Source organism: Ipomoea nil, unplaced genomic scaffold (assembly GCF_001879475.1).
Source record: "Ipomoea nil cultivar Tokyo-kokei standard unplaced genomic scaffold, Asagao_1.1 scaffold0869, whole genome shotgun sequence".
NCBI lineage: Eukaryota > Viridiplantae > Streptophyta > Magnoliopsida > Solanales > Convolvulaceae > Ipomoea > Ipomoea nil.
The window spans coordinates 875,143-888,377 of NW_017617297.1; the positions used below are offsets into that span (position 1 = coordinate 875,143).

General features: G+C 34.8%; 2 non-coding genes across 2 annotated transcripts; both read left to right on the top strand.

The window, feature by feature from the left end:
* Positions 1-2,224: 2,224 nt before the first annotated feature.
* Positions 2,225-2,297, top strand: TRNAV-UAC. Its single transcript has one exon. It is a non-coding gene; the product is annotated as a tRNA-Val (tRNA).
* A 117-nt stretch (positions 2,298-2,414) lies between these two features.
* Positions 2,415-2,487, top strand: TRNAV-UAC. Its single transcript has one exon. It is a non-coding gene; the product is annotated as a tRNA-Val (tRNA).
* The last annotated feature ends 10,748 nt before the right edge of the window (positions 2,488-13,235 follow it).

Genomic DNA, 13,235 nt, shown 5'->3' on the forward strand with positions numbered 1-13,235 from the left:
GGCCGTTGGATGATGCAACATCAAGGGGTATGCACAGGTTCTTAGGTTCACACAATAAGGTATGTTATCACCTAAAAATAAGTACACACACGCACACGCGCGCGCGCGCGCATACACACACACACACACACACACACACACACACACACACACACATATATATATATATATATATATATATATATATATATATTAATTGAGATTGGAATATAATATAACATATTATTCTAAAAACACATTTGGGAGTTGTGTTAGTTTTCGGAATTAGCTTTAAAATATATATAGCAAGTAATTAACCAATTAAGGCGGGATGTTTGGTTCAAGTTATATACAATATAATCAAGAGAATGTAAGCTTTGGAATATCACATTCACATGTTTGTTTTAGATTATCTTACTTTTCAAAGGGAATACAATATTCCCCAATGAATAACGTAACATACCTTGCACATTGAATTTTGAATGGAATGTGATTTCTCCACAACTCTTATTTTATTTTAAGTTTTTTTTTTAAGATTCTCCTGCATATTTACTATTTTTGCCTTTTAATTCTAATTATTATGAAATATATATTTTATGTTAGCTTATTAGTATATGCTAAGGGTATTAAAGTGAAAAAAAAATCATTATAAGATAAAAGATAACACCTAAGCCAAACATATTTATATTACACACTTTACTTTTAATCAAATACATGAATCTAACATTTCATAAGATAATCTAACATTCTGAACCAAATGCCCCTAAAGCTAACCTACAAAAGAGTGTTGATTGCATTTTTTTTTTGGGTAATGTGAGTTTGAAGTTCTAATTGGAGCCTTTTGAATTTTAAGAGCATAATTGCGTAATGCGGGGGTCTTCAACAACGTTTGGTCTTCAGCAGCGGACATCATGACGAAAGCCACTGCCGAGGCCAAGGATGCCCAACATATTCTCATGAAGCATGCTGGTCCTATGATGGCGAAACATATTTGGGTCCATTGGCACCCACCTCTAGTTGGAACGATGAAGCTCAACATAGACGGTGCGAAAAAAGCCTCATCTAGACTCGCTAGCGCAGGGGCCATCTTGCGCGACCATCGGGGCACATGGAAAGCGGGGTTTACGGCAAAGATTCGTTATACTAACAGCTTTGTAGCCGAATTATGGGGTCTTCGGCAAGGCCTCAATCTGGCAAAAGTTTCTGGTGTGACCAATCTGATCGCGGAGGTGGACTCTCTTGCTATTGTTCAGGTTCTCAACAAAGACGTTGGTTCATCATCAGAGACCGACACTCTGGTCTTAGATTGCAAATCTCTTATGGCTTCTTTTCCAATCTGCGAGCTCGTTCACATCTTTCGGGAAGACAACTAGTGTGCAGATTTCCTTACAAATTTGGGGCAACACTTGGCCGTGGGGCACCTCAATTCTTACTCAGCCTCCAGATGGGCTTGACCGGTTATTGGCTCGTGACATGAATAGTGTGGCACAACTAGAATTCGTTAATTCTCTCGGGGCCTTAGGCCCCTTTCTTAGCTTCTACCCAAAAAAAAAAAAAAAAAAAAAATTCAGTATAATTAGATGACATATTTGACATTTTGACCCTTATCTCCATTTTTTTTTTTTTTGAAATTTTACGTTTCTTCCTCTTCAATATATTAACTATTTATATTGCATTTATCTTCTTATTTTTCTCGTTGGATAATTATTTAATCATGCACTGCTAGTTGAAGATGCTTTGAATATTAACTCACATATCCACCCCTCAAAAATGGATAAAAAGGCATATATTCTTTTGCTTATATGGGAATGTCAAAGTGGGAAATCAAGATATGGAATTGAAGAACATGTAATGGTGACTAGTCTAATCTACTTCTGGTTGAGGCTATGTATAAATAGAGCTTGTGAATAACAAGAGATTGTACCAATTGAATGTAATAGGAAGAGAGGCATTGCATAATGAAGAGAAAAGTGTTATTACGTAGCCAATGATATTATCTATAAATATGTCTAATAGAACAAGTCCAATCCAGCTATTTAATCTCTGATAACTTTGAGAAAATGATAATGAGGATCCTTTGCATAATCGCTATTTAATTTCTGATAACTTTGAGAAAATGATAATGAGGATCCTTTGCATAATCGCATTGAACGTAAACATCACATTTTTGTTTGCATAATCTCTAATAACTTTTTATACTTGTCTTTTTGGGATTATTAGATATGTAATAGTATTTTCCTAATAGGTTGGTGTGGTGTAGTGGTTATCACGTCAGTCTTACACATTGAAGGTCCCTAGTTCAATCCTGGGCATCAACATTTGTCTTCCACAGAGTTGCTTCCCAGTTTTATCATGGGCATCAACGTTTATCTACTGTAGAGCTCCTTCCGTTTTATTGTATCAAGACCTTTTTCTCAGACTTTCTTTTCTAACAGGTTGGTGTGGTGTAGTGGTTATCACGTCAGTCTTACACACTGAAGGTCCCCAGTTCGATCCTGGGCATCAACATTTGTCTTCTGCAGATTTCCTTCCCAATTTTTATCATGGGCATCAACGTTTATGGAAGTTTGTTTGATTTTTAGGGATAACTCCAATTGATTTTTTCTTGAATCTTGATTCGTGCAATTAGCTATTTATTATCTTTATTCATTAACTCTCTATTAATCGTTTTGATTAGAACCGATCACTTAATGTTCTTGGTTAAGGTCGACCTTTGACTTTCTTCATTCGTGCTGCAAATTTCTCTCGTTCATTCTAACAATATTTCCGGCTCATATTCAATTATCTCTGAAAACTTACGCTAAATTGATAATTTCTCCTCCATTTTGCAATTTTTCTCTTTTTCACAAATGTTTGCAGTATTTTTGAATAAGGAAAAATACTATCTGTGTGTAATTTCTTAAATTGAAATTTCCCATGATTAAAGTTTATACACTGAAATTTTTTCACAAAAATACATACATATTACATTTAGAAAATTAAAACAAAAAACAAAACAAAAGAATTGAAGATAACTACAGTTACATGGTGTACTGAAACAAAACATAACGCATATATATGTATTATTACAGTACTCAATAAGCTACATATATATACTACTGTAACTTTAATCCACACAAAACTATGAAATAAGCTAAGTCTTACTTAGAGGTCTCGGAAGCTGTCGCACCAACACGGATTCCTTCCGGAGGGAGGAGACGTTAAGCTTAACAGAGCAACATGTGGGCAGACTTTAGGGTTTTTAAATCGGAATGAAACGTAACTCAAATTTGTTGTTAAAGATGAAGTAGTGGCTAAGCCAATGCCATTTCCTGATTCAAAAATACCGCAAAGATTCGTGAAAAAGAGAAAAATCGTAAAATAGAGGAGAAATTATCAATTTTGCGTAGGTTTTAAGAAATAATCGTATATGAGCAGGATATATTTTTTTTTGGTAAGGCATATGAGCAGGAGATATTGTTAGAATGAAGAACCAGCGAAGAAAATAGAGAGAGAGAAAATTATGGTTTAAATTTTGACTTCAAAGGTCAAATGCTTATATGTAGTCCAAGTAAGATAATAGAAAAACAAATATAAATACACATGACATCCCAATCAGCGCAAACTTGTTGTTAACATGCTAAAAATGCAAAAAAAAATAAAAAAATAAAAAAAATTCTTTTTCAGGTTCATGGATGAATTTCGAGCTTATTCGAGTTCGATGGCTTAATTGCTATCCCCAAATAGTTCAATGACTTATTTGTACCTTTAACCTGAAAAATTAACTTACACAAAATTACTATAATGACATCGCATTTTTTTTAAAAAAAATTGCTTCATTCTGGACGTTGATTTGATCTGAATAAATAGTTGAGATTACATCATATTTTTCAACAAAGTCTTCTTTTTCACACACACACACACACACACACACACACACACACACACACACACACACATATATATATATATATATATATATATATATATATATATATATATATATATATATATATATATATATATAAGTATCCAACATCTCAAGCCACGGCTTATTCTTTATATGTCACTGCTTTTACCATTTTTGATTGTGATAATTATTTTAGTAGCAACACACCACTCCTTTGCAATGGCTATTGTTGCTTAACAAGTGTATTTAGATTTTGATGATACTAAACTGTCTTAGGATGTAGACCCTTATTTTTCGTTTATTAGAAAGTCTCGTATGATATAGGCATGAAATGTTAAACCATGCACGAGACTAGTAGGATATGTCTACATGAAGATTTGAAGATGATAGAAAGATGCTTGCAAAACGAAAGAAGGATTAAAGTAAGTCTCGGATGGACTGCTTCGAAAAAAAGAACTTTCGTTCAAGAAGAAAAGACGAAAGATGAGGACAACCTTTCGTTTTTAAGTAAACAAGTCAAGGACAGACTTGTTGGTAGACAACTCTCATTAAAGGAAACAATGAGAATGTTGTGTATCACTCAGATGGGCAAATCATTCAGACAAAGAGTGTCCTAGGAATGATTTTCACTAAAGACAAGGAGCATTAAAAGATTTGTACCATCTTGTCAGAGAACAAGGACAAAAGTCATAATACTTTTGGTTCCAACGGCTATACAGTACAAAGTGCATTTAATGTCCAATGCCCACTGAGTAATACACACTGGTTATTACTTATTAGGTTTGAAATTTTCATCTCCCTCTAACGGATGAATTTTTTTCACCTATAAATACCTCTCTTCACCATTGAAGAAGGTGTTGGTTAACTCACTCTCACAATCTAAAGAAAAGCTCTTAAAAGTAGTTCCATCTTCTTAGCTTTTCATAACCAGTGTGTGTTGTGAAGTTTTTCAAAAGCATATCCATCCTCATACTTCACAACCTGAAACTGTCTTGTTCTTTTCTCAAGTGAAGATCTTCTCAGACATCAAGACAAGCTTCAATCTGTTGGAGAAACATCAAATCTCTTTTCCAACATCTCAGCTCAACCGCTCAGGAAGTAGTTGATAAAGGCGGAGTAAACTCAAGGAGTTGAAAAACCTTTCAAGTGGCTGTCCGGCTTAGTGATCAAGGAAGCCAGCTTGAAGTAGTTTGTACTAGGAGTGATAATGCAAACCCTTTCACGAGTTGTGAAAGAAAATTAAAGTGGAGTAGGCACAGTTGGCCGAACCACTATAAAAATCTCTCTGTCTCTCTATCTTTACTTATTGCTTTTACTTTTACTTTCGTGCTATGCATATCATATCATATCGACCAAACACATTACTTTTATCAACACGAAAGAGTGCAAAGAAAACTTAACTTAAAACAATATTTCCACTGCGCATATCTCCAAAAGGAGAATAATCGAAAAACAATCATTTAGAGTCTATTCACCCCCCCCCCCCCTCCCTCTAGACTTTCTCTGACCCTACCGGGACCAACACTATGTAGTAGTATAACCACGTATCGTAGTTATTGGAGATGATGGTAGGTGGCGAATAATTCGATATTTAAAATAAAATTTAATTTAGAAAATTAATTTCAATCAAAATTTTGGTACAAGAAATTTGAGGGTGTTACATGCAAGAGAAAGCTTCAATGGTATATAATTTCAGGGACGGAGTTACAATGGGGGCAGCTGCCCCCACTCCCCCCACCCCCACCCCATATATAATCATTGTATCTATATATGTGTATATAGTACAAGTTGTAGTATTAGTATAAGAAAATATAAAATGTTAACAAGAGTTGAGTTAGATTAGGTGGTAAGGAAGGTGTGCTACACTATGCAAGGCCCGCTTGGGTTTGAATCCCTCTTATAGCTTCAGCATAAATTTTCACAATTATTATTAATATTAATAGTTGCTTGTTTTATGGCTTCACTATTATTAATAGTGAGTTAGTTTTTTAAAATTATTTTTTAATATTAATTAATGGTGAGATTTTTACATACATACAAATTATTTTATTAAATTAATTATGTTTCATATTTTGTCATAAATATTTTTATAAATTTTTATGTGTTTTATATTTTGTCTATATCCAACAATATTTATGGATAACTTCTTTAAGTGTTTCATTTTTTTCAAACGAGTTAATTCCATTTTTGGTCCTAGACTTATTGGGGTATTGACATTTTTCATCCTCCATAATAAAAATTGCCAGTTAGTAGCCACTCTTATTGTGATAATGCCACTTTTGGTCCTCCGTCTAATTTTCCGTCAGTTGACCGTCTAAATGAGGAGTATTTCTGTCATTCCATATTATATTCTTCTCAGCCTTTAATTAGAGCTCTCCCTCCTCTCAACTGCTTGAAAGAAATGATGGCAAACCCAACCCGGTCACCAGGCCTTTGCTTCGACGTTTCAATTACAGATTTTCCAAAAAAAAAAAAATGATTCAATTACAAAGTAAGTGAAGTAGCTCTCATTCTCGTTGTCGACGATGTTGAAATTGAAAGCGAGACTTTGTTTCGACGTGCGTAAAATTCCAGATCCGAATTTGGGCCCGTCATTCTAGTATTCCTCTGTGCTGTTCCACAATTGGAACGACGTGTTGCTGTCGTTGTCGATAGAATAGAGCATGGTGATGGATCGTCAGGAGTTTTTGAGGACGTGAGGAGTTGTTTGGGTTTGGTGCACTTGTTGTATCCGAACTTAGAACCGGACAGAAATGTGTGTTGGGTGTTCGACGGTTTGCCAAAATGGGGTTTTCGAACAGATGCGAGAAATCATCTCAAAATTGAACAAGTGAATTGGTAGATTAGGCAATTGAATTCATACCAAAGCTAATGGCGAGTCACTGTTGGTTCAACACTATCATCCTCATCAATTATCAAGGCAAAATTGAATATAGGGAAAGTCATCCAAGCTACAACCAGCAGCAACACAATTCGAAGCACAAAGCCATACCTGTCTGAATCAGTTTGTTCAACACTATCATCCTCATCAACAGAATTGCCATTAATTGTTGTGGCATGTCGAATTCTGTTCAAATCATCAGGAGCAAGTCCCACAAGTGCCCGATCTTGTCCACCAAACTGCCCATGCACCCTGTTCTGCCTGCCTTGGTCACCATTTCCATTCTCTTGCCCACTATTATCCTCAGGTCTAGGTAATAAGAACTAAAGTAAGCCAAGAGACCAACCCACAGTAGTAAACCAATATCGGAGAAGAGACATGATAACCTCTCCTCTGTCTCCACCAAATTCACCCATTCTGATGCTGAAATTCGCACAATAGGCCGATAATCCTTTGAGATTTCATTCGGATTACCAGTTCTGGCTAACCAATATGCTCGAACTTGCTTCGGACTCCCCGATCTGGCATACGCACAAGAATCTGCTTCCTCTCACCTCTGAAATAGACTTCTGGAAATCGCATGCAATCTGTTGGTAGATCTCCTAATAGATCATCAGTCTGAGCTTCTGGATGCTCCCTCGCGATTATTTCTGCCAAATTTCGGTTTTTCGGCGACGTAATCGACCGGCGCCGCGGCCGTGGCGAATGTTTCTCTGGGCGTTAAGGAAATGAGCGAATTTTCCTTGCTTTAGCTTGAATGTTTGATTGGTGAAAAGATAGAAACATTGATTGTGCAGAGGAATGGGGGGAGTCTACGCAACCTATGAAAATAGCTGAAGGTTGCCATGAGAGGAGCTCGGGGGGTTCAAAATCACACTCAAGTCAATGAAATCTTTTGAGCACCAGATAAAAAGACAGCTTTGCCCTTCAATTAGACGGTGAAGAGATGGATTCAGTGACGGAGGACCAAAAGTGTCCAACAACTAATAACAGTGGCTACTAATTGGCAATTTTTATTATGGAGGATGAAAAGTGGCAATGCCCCCATAAGTCTAGGACCAAAAATGGCATTAACTCTTTTTCAAACTATCTCTTTTGTTGTAATGTTTCGCCCCCACTGAATAAAAATTATGGCTCTGCCCCTGTGTAATTTAACATGTTTATGAAAGATTGTTGTATATATAGTAGTGCAAACCCACTTCCCAAACTAATGTGAGACAAGTGCTTTTACAATACCTTTTCACATTTATTTTTCAACTAAAATGGATCTATTTGATAATCAATTTCTTATTCACCCATTATCCGTTTTGAGTATATAATATATCAACTTTGACCTGACCCAAATTAAAAGTAAACCCCACATATATTTGTACCACAAAATAATCACTTTTTATGTCATTTTATGCTAAAAATTCCAATAATGATACATTTATCAAATTTCCCATCTTTGCAGAAAGAAGCTACGGTGTTTTATGCGATTAGGCATTTGTGAATATTATATTGTGTACTTGGAACAGGTTTAAAGTTGGTGGTTTCACTGGACAAAAAGCAAAAAAGACAAACAAATGTAAAGATGGAACAAGCTGAGCTACACTACCCTCCCTTTAATTTCTTTCTATATATGTATGTCTTGGCGTTCAAGGAGTATTTTACAAGCAACGTGAACCAGAAAAAAGGACAAAAGAAAAAGTAGCAAAAGAAGTAAAGTCGTAGTTCATAGAATGTAATTCACGAAATTATTAGGATACCACAACTAAGGAATGATGGACTTTAAGCCAATGGGAATGAATATTGTAATAAGAATGAGGTAACATTATCTAGACGAGACTTTTATTTATAGGCTCCGTATATGTCAACTGCACCTGCCTCCGATAAGGAACCCATTTCTCCAACCCCAACGGCGTGGATATAGGGAGAAATTTTGGAGCGAATGGAAAGTAAGGGTGGACAATTCGATTCGATTTATCCAAAATCAAACCGTATCGAACCAAATTAGTAATATATCAAAAAGTCAAACGGTTTGGAATTTTTGTAAACTGAACGGTTCGATTAAAAACCGAACCAAACGAATAAGTTCGAAACTTAAGCTGCATAAGTTTGAAACGTAAGGTGCATCAGTTCAAAACTTAAGGTGCATAAGTTTGAAACGTAAGGTGTATAAGTTCGAAACTTAATGTGCATAAGTTTGAAACGTAAGGTGCATCAGTTCGAAACTTAAGGTGCATAAGTTTGAAACGTAAGGTGCATCAGTTCGAAACTTAAGGTGCATCAGTTCGAAACATTATGTGCATCAGTTTGAAACTTAATGTGCATCAGTTCGAATCATAAGGTGCATCAGTTCGAATCATAAGGTGCATCAGTTCAAAACTTAAGGTGCATAAGTTTGAAATTTAAAGTGCATCAGGTCAAAACTTAAGATGCATCACTTTGAAACTTAAGGTGCATCACTTCGAAATTTATTGTGCATAACTTCAAATCTTTTAGTGCATGACTTTATCCAATAAAATTTGTACACCAGAATTTATATTCGTTGGAGATACATATGACATCTTTGTTTTCAAAATATAATGCTAATACAAGTTTGATAAGGAAGAAAACAACAATGGTGGGAGGAGAACATTCGCAGCTAATTGCCAAGAAGGTTTTTTTTTTTTTTTTTTTTTTTTTTTTTTTTTTTTTTTAATTTACCTTCATTTTGGACAATTGATTTAGAATATTAGATCAACCGCTCATATCTCACTCTATTTTTTACTTAAGAATTCCTTCGCACGTGACTCATCTCATATATATTATTACAGGGCCGTCCCTGGGCAAGTCTGCCCAGGACCGGCGCACAGGGCCCCCAAATTTTGGGGGCCCTTATTTAAAAAAAAAAAAATAGCGAATAGCGATTCAGCATGCGAACTTTGCGAAGCCGACTAACCTATTCCCTAAGTCCTTAATGTAGCGTTCGAATTACGACGGAGTGGACGGACAGAGGAGAATCACGATTCACGAGATATTTTTACAACAAATTGTCTAGGTATTTGTTTATTACTTTGGCAGAGCTAATATATAAATCCAATCTTTTGAGGTATTTGTTCATCCTCCACTGTTTTTTTTTATTACTTTGGCAGAGCTAATATATAAATCCAAGCTTTTGAGGTATTTGTTCATCCTCCACTGTTTTTTTTTTGAATATTACTGGCCCTATTACATTGTAGTATCTGTTCATGTACTTTCTCAACCTACTGAAACACAAAGAACCAATAACACCTCCACTGAGGCTCGAACTCGTAACCTTTCAAATGGAAGTCCAACCCGGGTACCATTAGACCACATAGTCTTGGTTCATCCTCCACTTTAATTTGAGTATTATTTATAATTTTAGTATTTGAGTAGTGCTCTTTTTGAGTTACTAATTGATTATGCAAAATTGTAAATTAAATTTGTCAATTTGGGAATTCTCAATTCACTAAATAAGTTATTAAAGATGATAATTTGCAGGCATTATATAATTTAATTTTATTCTTTGTCCAGCCAGTACAATTTAATGAATTGACGCAAAGATGAGATTCAACTCGTGTGCTACTGATTCTTCAATTCTTTTTTTTTTTTTTTTTTTTTATCATACAAATTCTAAAGTTCTTCAACTCTCTTGACAGGTAATTAAAATTACGTATTGTTTTACAATTTTTGTTTATTGTGTTATTTACATGACTTAATAATTCTGATTTCAGAATAATATATTCAAGAATTTATTTCTTGATTGATTATTTATTCATAGAGTTTCTACATAAATTTTTATTTTTCCTTAGAATTTTATGTCTTCTAAAAAATATTCATCTAGGTTTGAGAAGCGTAAAAAGAAAAGAAGAATTGAGCAACTAACTCAATCTCAAAAGGGAGTTCTTGAAAAATTCATTACAAAAAAAAAAAAAAAAAAAAAAAAAAAAGAATTGTTAGATGAAAAAGTCAAATAAAGGAGCAAAAAGATGATGCCAAGAAAAAATTGTTAGATGCTAATCTTCATATAGAAGATCAAGATGATTGTGAGATTGGAAAAAATCTAAAATCTAAATGATACTGTGCACAACGATGATAGGTATCACTGTGACAATAAAAATAATAAGAATGTTGGTAGTTGTTTAGATGATGTTGGTCACAGTGATAAACTAAATGATTCGCTTTTATTTGACTTATATGATCCAAGAAATTGAGATGCCATTGATTCTAATTAATAGATATTCTTGTGAAAAATGGTCCTAAAAGAGATTTATCAATAAATAAAGGTTCCAAAGATAAATTCTCTATAAAATTTTCATCAGCATTTTACACAAGATATATTTCAATTTTGGCTAAAATACCCTCATTATTTCAACTATTAAAATTTTCCGGTGAAATTTGACCTGCAATTTGACCAGAGTGACCAAAATTCACAAAAATTACATACTCAAGGTACTAAATTGACACTTTTAAAAGTTAGGTGTTGAAATTAACGAAGCTCCTATAATCATATTACCAAAATTGAAATTTTCTCTATAACTAATATAAAAATTACTTGAAAAAAGGAGCCCACGTTTTAATATTGCACAGGACCCCAATTTTAATTGGAACGGCCTTTTGTGTATATATATATATATATATATATATATATATATATATATATATATATATATATATATATATTGTTGGAGAAAATGAACCACAATCGATTTAATATCCGTAAAATAATATTTATATATATATACACGAAATATATATAAAATATTATTGGATATATATTCGAAATATATATATACACACAAATATATATAAAACGGACCCAACGGTTATATATACATGTATATCTACGAAAAAGATATACCAATATATATCAACCAAAAGGAAAATATAATCCTTAGATTATAATTCCAAAACAACAAGAAAGAACGGATTTTTGCTTAGAGCATAATCCAAAACAAGAAAGAAGGAGAAGGAAGAAAGATTCTTACGAGTTAGGCAAAGTGCCTGTCTTTCCTTAAAACCTTATTTGCCACCTCCCAAAAGTGCTAGGAGCGTTGTGGCCTAGGTTTCCCAGGATAAAACGTACAACGGTTCGACGTTTGAGCACCCAAACGAACGAACCCGGCGAACTAGAGCATGGGACGAACACAACTACAGGAAGGGAGTAGGAGCAGAGTTTTGGAGCTGGGAAAACCAGAATTTTCTGTGTTGTGTGTGTTGTTTTCTCTGTGTGTAAACCTGCTGCTCCTACACCCTTCTTATATAGGAGTTGAAGAATCAATAGCATTTAATTTGACACTTAATGCACGATTTGTAACACCTGAAACAGCCACCATTATTTGAGTTTTAATTCAAAAATCAAAACTGGAATTAATACTGTAACAGTCCAGAACCAAACCAAAGAATGGTTCATACTTTCGTGCAGTGCCATTGTGTCTCGTGTTACACTGGTCTCTTTCGGCCTTAAAGCCGAAACAAGTGAAACTTAGCCCGCAAGGCTAGCCAATTTTCGGACGACATCCGTGGCCGTAGGTGCCGACGCACACGAGCTCGGGCTTGAATCAAGCCTTTTCGATCTCGTTTCTAGTTGGAATTTGATTTGCACACCCCCCTCCTCCCCCGCGAGAGAGAGCCTCTATGCTATACAATTCTACAAGCTCTAAAAAAGCTCTTGTATAAAAGGGGGGTGAAATCCTCTTTCCAAATCAATGTGGGACAAAGCTCGCTTTTCCCTTCATTTTTCCAACTCAATGGGTCTACTTTGAGAATCAATATCTCATTCACCCATTATCCGTTTTGAGCGTACAATATATCAATCTCTTCGTCTCACTACGAAGAATCCGAATCCATTTTGACCCGACCCAAATCGGAAGTGGACCCACTTATAATTGTACCACAAAATAGCCACTTAAATGCCATTTTAATGCTATTTTTCCAACATATATATATATATATATATATATATATATATATATATATTCAAATCTGGTTCTTTTCATCTCAAAATGAGTGTTATTATAACAAAAGTCATGGATGTGTAAGTGGGATGGTTCAAGTGGTAATACAATAATGGCTAAACTGTCTTTCACTTATTTCTATCCCCCCCCCCCCCCCCCCCCCCACAAACCACAGCTACTCTCCAAAAAACATTTCCTAAGTATGTAAATTGTAAACCCAAATTATGAAATTAATTCCCTATCGCATTATCGCTCCTTACTCCCTCTCTTCTCAAACCCAATATCCCATAATTGCCACCAAATATGCAACTTCTCAAACATATTTTATTTTCTTTAGTTATTAATTCACGGGGATGCTCTGATCTTCAGCATGGAACGATACAAGAGGTAATTAATTTCATTATTCATCCATCTTACTTGCTTTATACTTTCTTCAGCTGGCTCATGTCTCACTTACGTACTATATAAAATATATGGAGTTAATACCTCCAATGGTCTTCTGAATATTAGCGATTTACCAGCTGTGGTCATCCGAATTTTAAAT